The 19761-nt window shown below is 41.5% G+C and overlaps 1 long non-coding RNA gene across 1 annotated transcript in view; it reads left to right on the top strand.

Annotated features, from left to right (window-relative positions):
* The window catches only part of LOC138258892 (uncharacterized), a 201163-nt gene extending 190726 nt beyond the window's left edge, over positions 1-10437 (top strand). Inside the window, exon 5 of the long non-coding RNA XR_011198600.1 lies at positions 9913-10437. This is a non-coding gene — a long non-coding RNA (uncharacterized lncRNA). The remainder of the gene's footprint in view (positions 1-9912) is intronic.
* Positions 10438-19761: the final 9324 nt, after the last annotated feature.

Genomic DNA, 19761 nt, shown 5'->3' with positions numbered 1-19761 from the left:
CACACAGTAGAGGGTTGGGCACCCATGTAAGTTGGATGCAGAGCCTTACTGTGTGCAGAGGGGTGGGACACAGGGCCAGCCTCATCCCATGCCATAACCGGTGAAGCCCTTTCTCAGTGGTGGGTCAGCTAATAACATATTACTTTATGTAAAAAATCCCTGGAAATTCACTGTAAAAGCCAATGGGTAAAGTGATGTTATAGTTAGGTGAAAATGTGAGCTAAAATGTAACATTGTTCCAAAAAAAAAAACACTGAAGTTCACTAGTTATAGTTAAATGTAGTAACTAAACTTATGCACTTTCCATGCCTTGCTTTCGACATCACATCCGACCTACCATAGAACATCACTGATTATATGTTCTATAATATCATTGATAACATCAATGATGATATCTGAAATTACATCAATAACAACATCACTGTGCATGGTAAGTTCCCGACTCTCCATGCCAATGTCCATCATTCAACACACAGAGAGGCCCCACACTCAGCACTCAGTGGACAGGCAACCCCAGCTATGGACAGTCTTCAGCGGCCTGCACAATTGGGGCATACCCCTCGGGCCTGGCCTCTAGCCATTCCCTGCACAAAATCCTGTGTGGGTGATCAATGTCCACATCACAGCCTTCGATCAAGCATTGAAATGATTTGTTGCAATAACCTGGACTTCAGCAAGGCCCTCTGTGCAACCAAGCACACTCTTCCAACCCTGCTGCTCACAGTCTTCAGCCATGTGCAGAGCGTTCAGCTGCAGAGACATGCTTCTGACCAGCCACTGTGTCCAACTCTCAACACAGGGTAAACACCCAAAGTGTACTTCCTTCAGACATTCACATTGAGGTTTGCTGGTGTGCCCATCCATCCGCAAGTGGCAAAACTATGTGGCACAGTGCCTTTGGCCATCTCCAGTGTAAAGGACTGCATGGTGTTGTCCAAGTGTCTGCCCCTACATCCAATGCTCAGAAGACAGGAAACTTCCAGTGCATATGGCTTCTGGCTGTGTGCAGCATGGGTTTGCCGAATGATCTAGTTTCCTGTTAGGCCCTGCACTCAACTCTCCACAGGTGACCAACTCCTGGTAAACTAAGCCATTGGCCATGTGCAGTATTGTTTTGCAGGGCAGGCCTTTAACCCTAAATCTCAAATGAAGCCAACCCTCACTGCTCCAAAGGCAGCCAATCACAATATGGTGAACCTTTGAATCCAGAGCTAGACTTGTGAATGCACAATGTTCACTAGTTCAATGTGACTTTCTTTTATTATATATATATATATATATATATATATATATATATATATATATATATATATATATATGTGTGTATATATATACAGGGAGTGCAGAATTATTAGGCAAGTTGTATTTTTGAGGATTAATTTTATTATTGAACAACAACCATGTTCTAAATGAACCCAAAAAACTCATTAATATCAAAGCTGAATATTTTTGGAAGTAGTTTTTAGTTTGTTTTTATTTTTAGCTATGTTAGGGGGATATCTGTGTGTGCAGGTGACTCTTACTGTGCATAATTATTAGGCAACTTAACAAAAAACAAATATATACCCATTTCAATTATTTATTATTACCAGTGAAACCAATATAACATCTCAACATTCACAAATATACATTTCTGACATTCAAAAACAAAACAAAAACAAATCAGTGACCAATATAGCCACCTTTCTTTGCAAGGACACTCAAAAGCCTGCCATCCATGGATTCTGTCAGTGTTTTGATCTGTTCACCATCAACATTGTGTGCAGCAGCAACCACAGCCTCCCAGACACTGTTCAGAGAGGTGTACTGTTTTCCCTCCTTGTAAATCTCACATTTGATGATGGACCACAGGTTCTCAATGGGGTTCAGATCAGGTGAACAAGGAGGCCATGTCATTAGATTTCCTTCTTTTATACCCTTTCTTGCCAGCCACGCTGTGGAGTACTTGGACGCGTGTGATGGAGCATTGTCCTGCATGAAAATCATGTTTTTCTTGAAGGATGCAGACTTCTTCCTGTACCACTGCTTGAAGAAGGTGTCTTCCAGGAACTGGCAGTAGGACTGGGAGTTGAGCTTGACTCCATCCTCAACCCAAAAAGGCCCCACAAGCTCATCTTTGATGATACCAGCCCAAACCAGTACTCCACCTCCACCTTGCTGGCGTCTGAGTCAGACTGGAGCTCTCTGCCCTTTACCATTCCAGCCACGGGCCCATCCATCTGGCCCATCAAGACTCACTCTCATTTCATCAGTCCATAAAACCTTAGAAAAATCAGTCTTGAGATATTTCTTGGCCCAGTCTTGACGTTTCAGCTTGTGTGTCTTGTTCAGTGGTGGTCGTCTTTCAGCCTTTCTTACCTTGGCCATGTCTCTGAGTATTGCACACCTTGTGCTTTTGGGCACTCCAGTGATGTTGCAGCTCTGAAATATGGCAGAACTGGTGGCAAGTGGCATCGTGGCAGCTGCACGCTTGACTTTTCTCAGTTCATGGGCAGTTATTTTGCGCCTTGGTTTTTCCACACGCTTCTTGCGACCCTGTTGACTATTTTGAATGAAACGCTTGATTGTTCGATGATCACGCTTCAGAAGCTTTGCAATTTTAAGAGTGCTGCATCCCTCTGCAAGATATCTCACTATTTTTGACTTTTCTGAGCCTGTCAAGTCCTTCTTTTGACCCATTTTGCCAAAGGAAAGGAAGTTGCCTAATAATTATGCACACCTGATATAGGGTGTTGATGTCATTAGACCACACCCCTTCTCATTACAGAGATGCACATCACCTAATATGCTTAATTGGTAGTAGGCTTTCGAGCCTATACAGCTTGGAGTAAGACAACATGCATAAAGAGGATGATGTGGTCCAAATACTCATTTGCCTAATAATTCTGCACTCCCATATATATATGTGTGTGTGTGTGTTTGACTTAAAAATGCACTCGTTTTACAAGGGCAATCTCAGCTTGTTACTCATGCTTCCAGCTGCATTTCCTTTGTTACTTCTAAAAAATCGTATACATTTCTGAAATTCGCAACAGATGAATTATACATGAAAAGGAACAGAATATGAATGATATAGAAGCATGCATGTTCAATACTAAATTGCATGTCTCTCTTTCGGAGAAAAATGTTAAATCTCACTAATAGTTAGTGAAATTGAGAATATTAAATGCCCTGTGTTTTGAGAGAAAAATAGGTGGTATAAAACATTAGGATCTGGGGACCAGATGATTTATATTTTGAATTACATTTCTTGTCAGCCATGCCATATATTGAAGTGATTGTTCCTCATTATTAGAAACTTTTTTGCAAGTAAATTCCTGTGAGATGCTGGTAGCTTGAGAGGCGTGTGTTATACAAGGTAGAATAAGAGCAGAGCAGCTCTAGAGAATTCGACTATGTAAAATTTCAAAATTGAAGGCAGTTATCCAAACATACATCTTTGAAGAAATCTGCCTGATAATGGGAATGTGTAAAACGCCTTATTAAAACTAATACACATATTTCCTATCAGGAAATATATTTGAGAGAAACTCATACTTTAAAACAGAAACAGGAGGAATGCTGCTGATACTGTAACTGTTTCTGCGCATCTCTCTATGTATATGTATTTACATATTTGTAATATAGTATAATCATAATAATTACACACATAGTGTCTTGAGTTATTTGTCCTCTAATTAGGTAAGACAAGGAAAGCATACTTGGAGAAGTGGTAGGTTCCGATGAAAGCATAATATCTAGCAGAATGGTTGTTTTCTATACTGTGTGTGATCTTTATCTTGCTTCTATTCTATTTACAGACTGCGCCCTCATTAGGTTAAATTCCAATGATTGTGACATCTCCTGTTAGCACACATATACATTGCATTAATTTGATAATTGCAGTTATTAATCTGCCAGTTTTTTCTGCGACAAATTGCCTGGGTAAATATAAGGACAGGCAGATTTCGGTACAATAAAATCAATATGTAGGGTTCTATGAACTAAGATTCAATACTCAATAATAAACAGTCTCAAAACTGATGGGTGCATTGATATGCCATTTCCAAAAACAAAGGAATAGCAATTGAATCAAAGAAGAGCCTGCCTAATTAACAGTTATTAGGGAGGGCATTATTCATTACTTCAAGCAGACCCGCATCCCTGTGATTGCAGTTCCAAACTATTTGAGAGCATCCAGAGTTCCTTAAAGGACACTGGGTAAAATTAAGAAACAAGCATTTGCAATGAAATGGTTCTCACATTTGTTCGACTTAGAGCTATTAGCGTTGTAAAAATCTAACCGGACTTTTCTTACCACATAAATTGAAAATGAAAAGTAATTCAGTTTCATATAACTGAGGTGATTTAAAGTGACACACCGTGAACGTAAAGGAGCACACAGAAGGAAACAAAAGTTTGTTTGCAGTCAGACGTATCAGCAGTTATGCAATTACCTATGTCACATGGTCGGTGTCATGCAAAGGGCTCTCGACTACTGTCCAATGAGATGGTGCTGTGTAGGAAATAAAAAGGAAAAGTAGTCCAGAAATCATGAGGAAAACATGGAGCCTCATTTGTTTTCAGTAGTTTACCGGTGCTCTTAAGAAGGGCTGAACACCGGAAAAGGCATGACGTATGCACGTCCGATCAGGTCTCTACAAACGAAATGTAGCGAATTAAAAATGCAAGCCCATGAACCAACGAAACTGATGGGCGTGACATGGGTGTGGTTAAAAGCCACAGAGAGATTACAACAGGGGCCAGTGCGCTTGCGCTTGACCCTAAAAAGGGTTTTGTTTTTTGGAAGACCGCACTGCTGTTAGTGGTCCCCTCAACCATTGCCACCACGATTTTCAAAGGTAAAGGGGTTCAAAAAGAACCTCTTTCTGTTTGCAAATCTGCTATCACCCTAACTTGGGAGTCAGTAACTGATTGAAAGTTTGCGACTGGAATTGTGGTTGCAAAGTTTTGACAAATCCTATATCAAACTTCCTTTACATGTCCCCTCCAAATGGCAACTGGCCATAGTTATTTGGGAAAAAACTTTTAATTGAGTGTAATTATCGAAACGGATATATTTTGTCCCAGTGCAATGGGATTTGATTAGATGCAATATATATTGCATCAATTACCAGCACACTAATAATTGAGAGACTAAAACAAGAACATTAATTTCAAATGCTTATTTACATGCTGCATGATATTTCAATTTAAATTGAAGTCGTCACTCCCGCCTGGTAAAGCAGAAGAGTTATTTCATTGATTTCAAATAATTATGAAGAGGAAAAGAGACTGCTTAGGGTGATGATGCGACATAATTAATACAGGTATATCAGCATGCCCTCTTTTATAAATATTCATGGCCTTAAGTTCAGAAGTGTCCACGGGAGTAGAACGGTAAAGGAATGGTCCTAATTCCTCAGTATCTGTCTCTGTTAGAATGTTTCCCTGCAATGGAAAATCAAACACCGCACCTACTGGATGGCACTCAGCAAGTTGTTGTACAACTTAAATACAAATAAATCCAAGTAGCAGTCCTGAACGAAAGGGTTCCCCGAAACTAAAACGCTTTTTTGGGGAACTAAGCATTAGAGGTACAGGCCATGACACGACTGATTGTTAGTGGTTCATAGAGTGCAGCCATTTTACCAACAGATCGAACATATGGGGGTTTGGAATGCTAGAGGCACCACCTTAATGCAGGCCTGTGTCCAACAGCATGACCAAAGAGACACTGCGAACATGAGATGATATGATGATATGCCTGCAATTGATTTGATCCCTTCAGGTACCAGTGCTGCATAATTCAGTTTCAAATGTAATTTACATGTTTGTATGATACTTCACAGAATATCTGTAAACACCATAATACATATTAACAATAACACCTAAAAAGATAACATAATCGTAAATATAATTTGTTTAAAAACACAGTAACAACTATTATGTGGAGGTAGGGGAAACCAGAAGGAAATCCGCAACTGCCTTCGCATTTATCATTTTTGTATGAGAAAACATGTTCCTAAAATATGTAATCATAAATTTTGTAATATGGGACCAAGAAAGAGAACATGATACAAATCACGTATACCACTATAACAGAAGGGACAAGTACTTGCAAGTGTGTTTCCCCTTTCCTGCACCTATATTACGTTCCTGTGGCAAACTAAACTTTTTTAAATTAAGAAACTGCCGCTGTGCAGGATGTAAGACTTGTGTTGTGTAAAGCATCTTATAAAATGGCTTGTTTTTACTAAAGCAAGTTTTGGGGCAGATTTATTAAAATAGTCATGCAGCACACCAAGTCACCTTGCTGCGATGCATGATAGGGAAAGGGCAGGAATGCAGCTTACTTAAAATTGCACAATGCAATCCTGGCTTTACCCTGTGCTGACACACAATGTGCTGCCTACTGCCAACACATGCACTATGGTACAAGGCTGCCTGCGTTGTAAGCATGATTGTTTTTGTGCAGGAACAGGCACCTTCTTGCACACAGACAACCCCCTAAGGCATTTTCCTCTTTCTATGTGTGCTGCAGCACTTATAGAAAGAGGAAAAACAAGGAAAAATAAACATATTTCTCCTTGTCACGCCTCACCTGAGGAGGCGCAGCAGTTTTGGTGCATTCCCAGGTCTACCACTTATGATAAGTCTGCGAATGTCTCAAAGTCCATGGGTGTTGGGTGGGAACACCCACACACCACCCATGGAACGACTCCGAGGGGAAAAGAAACTCAGCACAGTGATTTGCTCTGGTTGTGTTTCTCAGGATTTATCAAGCCACTTATGGCCACGTAAGGTCGCTTTGCTTGATAAATAAACGTGAAGGTTGTGCCACTTTTGCACCCCATTAAGTGATGCAAAAGTGATGCAACCCTTTGATAAATATACCCTTTAATTCCAAGCTTTATCTCTGTGATAGTATGCCAATTCTTCAAATTAAAAAGCTAGTTATTTAGCCCTTCCTATGCAATCTTTACAGTTTCCAAAAGTGTAAATGATGCCGTGGACAATTTAAAAGTTTCTGCCTACCAAATTGTGCTATAGAGTCATTGGAGTAACCACACATGCGGCGGGGGTTGGTGCTGAGAGAGCCTTCTGATAGACACTCGTTATACCGATTTCAAGGTGAAATGCCTGTGTGAGAAACTTTTTTTTTGTAGGGTCATCAACCATTTCAACAGAGCACTTTTTGTCTTACTTAAAATGATTAATTTGTCACACTTCAGATACTTAGCTGCACAGAAAAAGGTTGGGAAGGAGGGCCATTTATCTAATATCTTCAAACAATGCGAAAATGTATTTTCTCCATAGTATAATACAATTTGTACATTACCTCCATACTACATTGCTCATGCATTCCGCTGAAGAATATGTAGATTTGTGAGCCAGCCGTTTATTCGGATTTAATGTTTTTTCTGGATCTTGAGTTTCATTTGGCTCTGCTGCTCGACTAGGTTTAGGTACTCGATCCGATTAGCTCCAAATAGTCCTTATGGATAGACCAGGATGGAATCCCGACTGAAGTATATAAATGAAATCCGGAATATATGATTCTTTGCGCATATTTTATACATGTGCCAACATAGGTGCACTTTTTAAATTAGGACAGATTCTTTAAGACAGTCTACTTAAAAAAAAAAAAAAAAGATCAATGGCTTACAGTCTTATGTCTATGCTGGATGTATAGTTGAAGATTGTTTGCTCCGGTCTAATTAAAATCATTAGAGGAATGGCCAGAACAATAGCTTAGTCCCAGTAGAACAAGTCAGGTTTCACCCAGGTCATAGCACCTTACACTGGAATGGGTATCACAAAAGGTTTGTTTTCTCTTCTTAAGGCTTTGTATTCAAGACCCTGCTCCCAGATTTATTTGATTCAAATGTGACAAAACAAGGCAAATCGTAAACTGTAGAGGGTTGAAACAAGTATGTGTCCTTGCTTCCTTATATTTTCCTTGATTCTGAATGATTTTACAATCCATTTGAACCAGGCTAATGTGTACCCCCAAAAGTAAATAGGAGACACATTAATATAATAGCATGGGCTGATGACCTGGTGATGTTCAATCATGCAAAGGCTGGTCTTCCATGGACAGTTATGATCAGGGCCTTCTTTAGCACTGGTGACGCAATCTTTTTTGGCACCCCTCCTCCCTGAGACCTCCTCCTCAGATTTAATCACTACCACCCAGCAAAAGTGGCCCTCTTCTCTCCACAGTCCCTCTCTCACAATTCATTTCATTTGTTTTAAAGTGCAGGTAAAGTCTGGCTTTACTAACCCATTCAGCTATCCTCATAAAATACAGATCTGTTATTTTCAGCAGGCATATTAACCCTCTGTACTACTTTACGGTGAGTCAAAACTGTCACTAGACAAAACTCCAGCTCTCTCTCTAGCAAGAACATTAAATATCAGAGTTATTCTAAGACTAGTATTGTTGCTTGAAAGGTGGAAGCAAGAGCGACTCTGCAGAAGGAGGTTTAAAATCGAAAATTATTGCTCAATACAGCGCTCCCACTCCCCAATGCCTTTGCCCTGTACCCAAGTCAGCACCCAGTGCAGACGCACCAGTCGCAAAGCTCTAAAGCTGCCCTGGATATCATGTTTAGAAAGGGGGTCAGTGCTGCTCTGCCTCTTTGTCAGTTTCTTTGGAATTTTGACGGACTATATGCTGCACCAATGTTAAAGTCTATTCAAGTAGGATAGTTAGTATCAATCGCCACAAATTGAATGGTTGGATTGATTTTAAAGGAACCCTTACATTTTAGGAAATATGAAGGTAAAATGATTTGAATTGTGTTTAGCCTGCTTCAGCCTAAAATGAGTGAAACACTTCTCATTGAGTTTGGTTTCCGTTCTTTGCTGTTGGATTGCACAGCGAATTGTATAGGGTTTTTAGATTGGTTAGCAAGAGAAGAAGCTTTGTCAGTTGCTGTGAATGACTTTAAGAGCTTTGCTCATGCAATATATCTCCTGCCACATATGGACGGCAGAAGATATGTGATTTGTCTCCAATTATTAACTGGATTTTAACCGCATAGTTGTGAACTACGGATGGTTCAATTGCAGTGCATAAAATGTTTAATGGATAAGGCAATTGGATCTTATTTTATCATAGAAAGATATATTTTTTTCAGAATAAAATATCTTATTTAGACTTTATTAAAAAAAATGGTCATGCAGGGCACTTCAAGTTATCTTCTTAGCGTTTCCAGCGTTATATTGTATAGATTATTTGAGCTGTTGTGAATGGGACTTTTTCTAAAAAATGTTGGTAATTAAAATTGGTCAAAACTATCAATGTACCGGTATATCTAGGATGTCCGATTTGAAGAGGCATTCTATCATTGTGACCTTCCACTTTAGTTTCAAGAAGTACATATATAAACTGTATATCTAGCTCAAATGTTAGTTATTCCTATCCTGCAGGCATGTGAATGCTACATTTCCTCTGCAGACGTACAAGTAGCAATGGGGGCTGTATGATTACTTATAAATAAATACTAAAAAGGATGCATATGCTTAAAGTAAAGGTACTTTTTGTCAGAATCTAATTTATTTTTATTGATTATTTTAAATTAATGTTTTATGTATTTTTTAATGAATTCATGAAAAAAATATTGCCTGATTACTTAAAATCATTGCAATTTCCCACATTTAAAATAACATTTGAATTAGGATACGATTATATGTATGTAAAAAATGCCAATACATATATGTTTAAGCTATGCATAGTGAATTGCACTGAATCCAGCCGTTGTGATAAAGATAAGCAATATCCATAACAAAATAGAAGAACCATTCTCTGCAGTTAAACATCTAATCATATGTTGTTAGTTATAGTAACTATTTCATATAAGGGCAACTGCTTTCCGAACTAAAGTTGCCTATCCTCTAATGTGGCTGTTGCTCTCTCTTTGTCAGACTTCCTTTTACCTCCATCCGACTGCCTAAAGGGCAGCCGGCTGCCTGCTCCACCAGAGAGCTAGCCGGCCACTGATGGTTGCCGTGAGGGGGCCGTGGCCCTGGAGAGATAGAGATGCTGAATTTGGATGCCCTGACGGAGCACCGAAGCACGGATGGAGTGCTGATGGGGTAGAGGTGCTCCTCTCGAACCTTCACTAGCGTGACCAGCGTCTGCACCTATGTCTCTACATCGTTAGTGCGAGTCCAATGCCGGTTTCATGTATTTGTGATGTTTATTTACATGTAGCTTTGTGTCTAAATGGATGAATACAGTTAGAATGTGAATACTGTAATAATGCTGGGTACCAAGCATGTGATAATGGATTCTACTTTCCTGCATTATCAGAAATCACCTTTTAGTGGTTGAGTGCTGGATTACCACCTCAATAACATCACAGCTACTAATACTGGTAATGTCACTCTCAGTAATGCTGTGAATGGGCAGTGAGGTCCTTGTAATAAAACAGCAATACAGTTCAGAAATGTGTCATTTTCATGTGATATACTGTCCCAGGAAGCTTACCAGACCACTCTGAAATGTAGCCCTGTACCCTGACGGTGCTCTTCTAGAGTATCTCAGGGCAACAATGCTGCCATCTTAGGTCAGATCTTAAAACCGTTCTGGATTTCACAGCACTTTACAATTTTCCTTATACAGTTACTATCCAGATCTGTTGATCACAATATTAGAAAACCATGGAATAAGAAAATAAATTTGCAACATCAAATATACTGAGAGATGCTTAAGGCCTTAAACTAGAAGATGGTCACAGAAGAACCTTGACAGATGATGCTACTCCTGTGGAAGACAAGTGCCTGAGTGTTGGGGGGAAAACTGACAAGACATTACCAACAAGAAGAATACCCTCTCATCAAATCCATGAGTATCTCAAGTTTTAGAAATATTTATCCAAAATTATGGATCTGCATCACAAGCAGACAGCAGAGTCCTGCCACTAACGGACCTGCACTATTCCTCTCTTTCCATTCTTGAGGGCAGAGAGTGGTTGATTGATAATTAGTATTACCAACATTGAAAGGATAGAAGGAGGAAATCAAAACTGGAGAGGCATTGTGTTGTTTGACACTTCAGAATAACACAACTATGCACTTCAGGACAATTTAGGGCACAACATGAAACAATCACTCTCAAACAAGTAGAATAATCAAGTTTATTTATGGGACAAGCTCACATATAGCAAAACTGACCACACTAAAATAACATGAAAAATAACATGAGAATAACTGCAAGAATACATGCACTCTGTGATATGAAAAATAACATGAGAGTAACTGCAAGAATATACGCACTCTGTGATATCATGAAAAATAACCTGAAAGTAGCTGCAAGAATAAATGCATACTAAACATACACACACAATATGTTCAAATGACTATAAAATGAAAGGCTTCACCGAAAAGAGATTCTGCATCCCTCCACCGTACACCAAGCCGGGGAACCCAAATCGACCTGTGCAGGGAGTCGTGTTCGGGACAATCAGTCCTCCTGGTGTTGCGTCCAACCCAGAAGAGAGTTCCTGAGCTCGTCCATAAGGGCTCCTGACCTTTCTAGTATTTACTAACACCCAGGAGTCTTTTCGAGAAAAAGACCCCCTCCTTTACAAATTGTGCAATCAGCGGTACCTTGTTCACCCTTCGAGACGTCTCCTTGGAACGGGCCAGGTTCCCAGAAGAGGTCTCCAAGGTGAATCTTGCATTCCTCCTTGAGTACAGGCGCATCCCCCTGTCCTAACTGATAACATGTGGAATGTAAATAGCGCCCTCCGTACCAGGCAGATGGAGCGAAGTTGAGCAGAAAAACACCCCACCCTGCAGCTTGCAGAGGCTTGTGGAAAAACACAGAACAGTGCTTCATACACAGAACCAGACTCGACAAGATGGAGTCGTGAGCCAATGTAAAATGGAAGCAAAGGCCAGTGGTCCATCATATGTTGTTATGCATTATTTCATTGCCCTTACACTGCACCACTGTTTACCTTGCATGTAGTGCATGTAGCAATACAGGCATGGTGAGTGAAGTAGCACTGTAGACATTGTACACGCATTGTTGAATATGGATATGCTGCATCTTTCTCAGAAGTGTATAAACTTTGCGTCATGGAGGCAGGAGACACCAAGCTCAGAGACAACTTCCACACATCAGCTGCAGTGCTTGTCTGACACATTAGCAACTACTTCAAAAATAACAGAAAAATAATGACCGCTTATATATAGCTTTTAATTATGTCCTATGTATATAAACATATCATCCATATTTATATTCAATTAAGCATTACTGATTTTGGGAAATATAATGAACAATATATATCACCTACTAACATTATAATGGTATACTTAGACCTAACAAAAGTCCAAACTCAAACCCTAGTTGTATACCCTAAATCTAGCGCTAGCACTAATGCCAGCCTTAATCCCAGCCCTGAAGCACAGCCGTACCCTTCATACTAAACCTAACTTTGGTCCTGAACCCCAACTGTGGCCCTCCCTAAAACTAGACAGTCTTAACCATAGCCTTGACTCTTACCGAGCCCTTAATCTAATCCTAACCATGAACCTAATCCTATCTCTGAAACTAACCTGATACTTACCGTAATATTTCCTAACAATATAAGTGCAGACTATGTTATAACTACAGAAATATTGCTTCCATGATATTTTTGTAGCATGATATTTTAGAGGCAATGTTATGGATGGCCACAATTGTGACTATGGGGTTTAGCGGTTGTTCAGCATATGGTGGGCTTTCAAGCAACATTAATAGTTGGTCCAGTGGTTGGAGTCCCCTTCTGCACTCTGCAAGGCATCACACCATCACTAGGTGCCGCTTTTTCCAGAAGAGCAGGACAGTCTGTGGGTTCTAGGTTACATACTCATCTGTGAGGGTCTCAAGGCGCTGGAGGGGAGGGGCCTCATCCAAAGAGCCATGTCTTGAGGTTCTTCCTAAAGATGGTGAGTGACTGACTTTGTCTGAGGTGCAGGGGGAGGTTGTTCCAGATCTTTTCTACAATGTAGGTGAAGGATCATCCTCCAGCAGTGGTTTTGCAGATGCAAGAAATGATTGCCAGGGCCATCTGGGCAGGGCTGAGCGATCTGGTGGGGGGGTGTGGAAGGAGACACAGTGGTTCAGTTCAGCTAGTCCTGCATTGTGTATGTCCTTGTATGTGTGGGTGAGTAGCTTGAACGTGATTCGATTGTCGACTGGTAGCCAGTGGATGGTCCACAGGTGGTGGGAGATGTGTTCTCAGTGAGGGAGGTCCACAATGAGTCTGATGTCGGTATTCTGGATAAGTTGTAGTTTTTTGATGTTTCTAGTTGAGGTGCCGGCGTAGAGGGTGTTGCCGTAGTTGAGCTTGCTAGTGACTAAGGTGTGGGTGACTGTCCTGCGACAGTCTGCTGGGATCCATCTGAAGATCTTCTGAAGTTTGCAGAGTGTGTGCATGTTGGTGGAGGTGACTGAGTTTACCTGGAGAGTCATGGATAGTCAAGGATGTTTCCTTGGTTGCAGGGATGCTCAGTCGGTGCAGGGGGGCACTGAAGCACTTGTGCCACGAGGACTCATCACAAGCTGAGGTGATGTTTCCAAAGATGATGTGCTCAGTCTTTTCGGAGTTGGGCTTGAGGCAGCTTTCTCTCATCCAGGTGGCGATGGCTTCCATTCCTGAGTGGAAGTTTCTTTTGGCCATGTCTGGGTCTTTGGTGAGGGAAATAATGAGTTGTGTGTCATCGACATATGACATGATGTTCATACCGTGGCTTCTGATGATGGAAGTGAGAGGGGCGATGTTTACGTTGAACAGTGTGGGACTTAGAGAGGATCCTTTGGGGACTCCACATTTGACTCCTGGTGGTCTGGAAGTGTAGGGTAGGAGTTTGACCCTCTGCATCCTCCCAGAGACAGGAAGGAGTGGATCCATTCCAGTATTCACTATGTCATTAATTCTGGTGCGTAGAGTGCTGTGGGAGACGTGTCAAAATCTGCTGAGAGGTCGAGGAGTATGAGCGCTGCGGTGTGGCTGCAGTCTACAAGTAATCAGATGTTGTTGGTGGCTGCCAGGAGGGCTATCTCCGTGCTGTGGTTGCTGAAGAAGCCAGACTGGTAGCTGTCCAGGGAGATGTTGGCCTCGATGAAATTCCATAGCTGTGCGTTGATTGCTTTCTCCAGTACTTTGGCAGGGTAGTCATTGATTCTGGAGTGTAGAGTACTGTGGGAGACTGTGTCAAAAGCTGCTGAGAGGTCGAGGAATATGAGCGCTGCAGTGTGGCCGCGGTCTACAAGTAATCAGAAGTTGTTGGTGGCTGCCAGGAGGGCTTATTCCATGCTGTGTTTGCTGAGGAAGCCAGACTGGTAGCTGTCCAGGGAGATGTTGGCTTCGATGAAATTCCATAGCTGTGCATTGATTGCTTTCTCCAGTACTTTGGCAGGGTAGTCATTAATTCTGATGCGTAGAGTGCTGTGGGAGACGTGTCAAAATCTGCTGAGAGGTCGAGGAGTATGAGCGCTGCGGTGTGGCTGCAGTCTACAAGTAATCAGATGTTGTTGGTGGCTGCCAGGAGGGCTTTTTCCGTGCTGTGTTTGCTGAGGGAGCCAGATTGGTAGCTGTCCAGGGAGTTGTTGGCCTCAATGAAATTCCATAGCTGTGCGTTGAGTGCTTTCTCCACTATTTTGGCAGGGTAGGGTAGCAGTGAGATGGGACAGAAATTCTTTAGTTCTGATGGGTCAGCTGAAGGTTTCTTCAGGAGGGGGCATATTTTGGCATGTTTCCAGTCCTCGGGGAAGGTGCCAGTGTGTGTTGCGGAGCTCGGGGGTGATGGATGCGCTGGCTCTGATGTATATGTTGTGCGGGCAGGGGTCCGTGGGGGCTTCGGAGTGGGTGATGCTGACTGTTTCCTCTGTGGTGAGCGTGGACCAGCTGTGGATGGTCTGGGTGGGTTCTGGTGGGTTGGGTCGGTCACAGGTTCCAGTGAAAGGATTTTCCAGGAGGAAGATGTTGTAGATGTCCTCTGTCTTGCGGTGGAAAAAGGTGGCAAGTTTGTCGCAGAGGTCATGTGACGGGGGATGCTGGTGGCTTCGGAGGGGGGATCTGTGAACTCATTGATGACTGAGGCGATGTCTTCGCTGGTTTGACTGTTACTCCACTTTTTCTCTGATTCTTGGAGTTCAGTGGTGAATTAGCTGGCTTTCTTAGGTACACGTTTGGCCAATGTCAGATGAGGGGGGCTAGAGTGTTGATGCATTCGGTGATCCTTGCTTTGAGATTGTGCGTTGCCGTGTTGGCATCATCGGAGGGAGGGAGGGAGGGAGAAGTTTGGTGAGCGATGAGGTGAGTTGCTCATTGGTGATTTTGTTTCATTTCCTGGGGGGGGCTGGGGGTGTGGGTGTGGCTGCTGGTTGTGGTGATTGGGAAGTGTATGCAGCGGTGGTCGGTCCAGTCTGGGGTGGAGATGTGCTTGATGGTGATCCAGTTGCTTGAGGTGAAGAAGGGGTCCAGTGTGTGTCCTTCAATGTGTGTGGATGCAGAGACCAGCTGATTGAGGCTGAGAGTGGCGAGGTTGTCGAGTAGAATGGTGGTGTTTGGATCGGCATGGTCCTCAAGGTGGAAATTCAGTTCAGTGAGTAGAAGTTGGTGATCTGATGTGAGGGCCTGGGGGTAGCGATGTCTACAACATTGTTGAAAGCTGAGCTGGGCCCGGTGGCCTGCACACCAGGGTACCGCAGATGGAGGAATTGTGGTTCGAGTGGACCAAGAAGTGAAGGTGTTCCATGGTCCTGTATTGTTCTTCTGTCAGCCATGAAGGTCAAACATGCATGCTTGAGAGCACCAGGGCACCTGGAAGCCAGCTGACTGAATGGCTGTAAAACATTTGTAATAGTTGGGTGGGGTGAATACTGTAGAATGCAGTAGCATATGGGTGCAGGTGGTGCCTTACTTGGGAGGTGGGTGGGAGAAGGAAGAAGCAGTGTGATAACATGAATTGCCAAAGTTAGGACGGGTCATCTATGTTATAGATACATGTGCACTGGTAGCCTTTCCTGGAATTAATTTAAACTGACAATCTATGATATTGGTGATGGGCTAGTTGGGCAGTTGATCAGTGCAGGATCGAAGAGAGAATGGGAAGTCATCTCATAAATATTTTGGAATCTCATGTTCACTTTTAAGTGTAATTTAATGCAAAGTTATTTTGTAAAGTTTTGATGCACACGCAAGTAAGTGTTGTTGGTTGTTTCCCTGATGCCTGTGGCGTTCACATCCTGAAGATGTTACATTTTCTATCCCAGGGTTTATAAATCCACTCCACTGGCAAAGGTTGCAGAATTCAGGCACTTCATGCTACACGGCGTAGTGCTAAGTTTCCAAATTCCAAATTTCAGCATGAAGCAGAGTTCATTCACACACAAAAAGTTTGGGTTTAGATGCTCTCTCGCGAGTACCACAATACTTCCTGGCGATTAGCGACACGTGCAAGACTTTGTGTTCGATCACACTGCTTCTGGCAGTGGTTGCAAGACTTTGCATTCCCTCATGCTGCTTCAGGCCGTGACAGCAGCAAAAACAGTCCCGCTGGCTAATGCACTTGGAGCAGATGTTCTACTCCAGATACATCTAGATGTAGGTAAAAAGTGGATTTTGAGTGGATTTTCTTCTCCAATGGACTCTTCAAGTTGGTTTTCAGAATGAGAAACCTTTTTTTCAAAACAGGAAGGAAGTGCCCCAAATACTCCAACTTTCTGTTAATATACAGCAGGCTCATTCCAGTGCTTTGTCCATCTCCTGGTTACTTTTCAATTGGATTTCAACGTGGAAAAATTACTCTCTTTGTCTCCTGGATCTACCTTTGGATTTAAGGACTTCGTTTTTGTGAAATCACACAAGTAAGTTATAAAAAATATTGAATAAGAGTGTTGTTTGTTTGCTTGGGCATGCACCACTATTTCTTTGTACTTTAATTTGATTTTCCAATTTATATAGTGGTGGGTGGCCTGGAGTTTATGTATGGGCCTAGTTATTTATTATGCATTTAATTGATTTTTCATTTTTTGTAAAGGAAGAATGTTGCACAGTTCAGTACCTTTTCTAAATGTTTGTAACATTTACAATATTATTTTACTATATGGCCTAGACTTCCAAAGGGTCTAGTGAATAGGCCCAGTACTAGTAGTCAATAGTGCATGAAATACATTTTTCAGTGATATATGTTTTTCAAACGTCATTTAGGGCAGGATTGGCATTGGATTAAATTGAAAATGTTGGCTATTTTTTGCAAATAATTTTTTGTTTGCAAAAAGTGCATATGTTGTGTGATAACATTAGATGGCATAGAAGGATGTGTGTTCTCTTGTGAAAATTCTATAGCTGAGTTAATTTTCGTGTTTTGCATAGCTGAATTAATGTTAGTGTTATCTTCAGTGTTACCACATTGCCTCCTTATGGCCAGTGTGTGTGTGTGTGTGTGTGTGTTTGTGAATGTGTGTGTCTCCTTGTTTGTGGTTGTTGATTGACCATGTGGCTGGTAGCTGTTTTCTGCATTCAGACAGTGTGTCTTTGCTATAGGCTTGGATGTGTTCTTCTTTGTTCTCCTTGTTGCTGTTGATGGACCATGTGACAAGCAGCCATTTTGTGCGTGAAGCCAGTGTTCCTCTGCTACAGACTTGCATGTGCTCCTTCTTTGTTACCCATGCATCCTTGCTCCGTGTTGTTGTTTGACCATGTGGCTGATGGCCATTTTGTTCATACAGCCAGTGTGTCTTTGTCATAGGCTTGCATGTGTTCTGTGTTTGCCATGCCTCCTTGCTCCTTGTTGTTTGAGCCAGTCTTTGACATAGGCTTACATACAAACATTGTTACTTTTAGATCATTTTCTTTTTTAAGTTTCTATTTTAATGCTTTATTTTTATTTTGGATTTCTATATTAATTTGTTATTTTAATTGTTTATTCTATTATTTTTTAATTCAATGGTTTATTCCATGTTTTTATTTTCAGTATTTTTATTCTAGTTTTTATTTTAATGTTTTATTCTATATTTGTATTTATTAATTTTTTAATTTCTTGTTTTTTATTAACATTTTTATGGTAGTTTTTGTATTTGTTTATATGTTTAATTTTAATTGTAGTTCATTCTGCATTTTGTCTTGATCCATCCATCCACATCCATTCCTCCATTTATCCACCAAAGACGCACAGCTGCACTAACGCATTTGCGTTCTTTAGGTGTGTAATAATTCCATTTGGTCCCGAACACCGTGACTGCAGAGCACTGCAGAAAACATCAGTAACATAATTAATTTGTTATGATTATTCAATTTTCTCTTGATCACCCTGCCACCATATGTTTGTTAACGGATTACTCTATTTACCCATGCACCTTTCACTGACTGCCCCAGATGTCCCCTTTAAGACAGATGGAGTTATATCAAAGGGCTGTATCTGCATGTTGTGTTCCCTGAATTGAAATGTCATGGTGTGTGTTACACCTGACAGCCTTAGGATGGTCACTCCTACATTTTTGCCTGACTCCCTCCACTTTTTGGACACTGTTTTTGCTGGTTTTAGGACTCTGCGCACTTCACCACTGCTAACCAGTGCTAAAGTGCATATGCTCTCTCCCTTAAAACATGGTGACCTTGGTTCATACCCAATTGGCTTACTTAATCTACTTGTAAGTAAGTCCACAGAAAAGTGCACTACATGTGCTCAGGGCCTGTAAATTAAATGCTACTAGTGGGCCTACAGCACTGATTGTGCCACCCACACAAGTAGCCCCTTACCTATGCCTCAGGCTGGCCATGGCAAGGCCTATGTGTGCAGTTTCACTGCCAATTGACTTGGCATTTAAATGTACTTCCCAAGCCTTAAACTCCCCTTTTTCTACATATAAGTCACCCCTAAGGAAGGCCCTAGGTAACCCATAGGGCAGGGTGCTATATAGATAAAAGGACATATACCTGTGTAGATTATATGTCCTGGTAGTGTGGAACTCCTAAATTCCTTTTACACTGCTGTGAGGCCTGCTCCTCTCATAGGATAGCATTAGGGCTACCCTCATATACTGTTTGAGTGGTAGATTCTGATCTGAAAGGCGGAACAAGGTCATATTTAGTATGGCCAGAATGGTAATACAAAATCCTGCTGACTGGTGAAGTTGGATTTAACATTATTATTGTTTGAAATGGGGTTTCTGGTTGGCTAGGGTGTGCACCTAAGCCAGGCAGAACCCACCCACTCTAGTCAGGGCAAGGATGTTACACGTCCAAGATAACCTTTGCTCACCCCCTTGGTAGCTTGGCATGAGCAGTCAGGCCTATCCCAGAGGCAACACACACAACACATGTGACACACTATCCTCACCACAAAGGAAACACAACAACAAGGTATAGGAAAATATACTGTATTGTACACAACACAATTATTAGACCAAACACAACATGTCAGTAATATCCTGCTAACTTAGCAGTTGTCAGAACTTTACACATCAGTTACTCTGCAGAAGTAGCAGTAGTCATATATAACACACAGGTTACTTAGTATTCTGCAACAGAAGCAGTAGTCAGGAATCACATTACTAAATAAAGCACTTGTCATTAAAGTATCAGAAATGCCTGTACCAAGAGCATTATAAAACACATGGCAAGTCAAGAAAACATATTAGCATGTCATGCCCATAAAAGGAACATTTTCATGCATATGAAGCATCATAAAAATAGGTAGGCAACATATAAGTCAAGGATGTCTATATAAAAGAACCTATGACATATATATTGTCCTTTAAAAGTACCTGGTTTTCAT

The sequence above is a fragment of the Pleurodeles waltl genome, chromosome 2_1 (assembly GCF_031143425.1).
Source record: "Pleurodeles waltl isolate 20211129_DDA chromosome 2_1, aPleWal1.hap1.20221129, whole genome shotgun sequence".
NCBI classification, from domain to species: domain Eukaryota; kingdom Metazoa; phylum Chordata; class Amphibia; order Caudata; family Salamandridae; genus Pleurodeles; species Pleurodeles waltl.
This window is presented reverse-complemented; position numbering and strand designations above follow the sequence as displayed.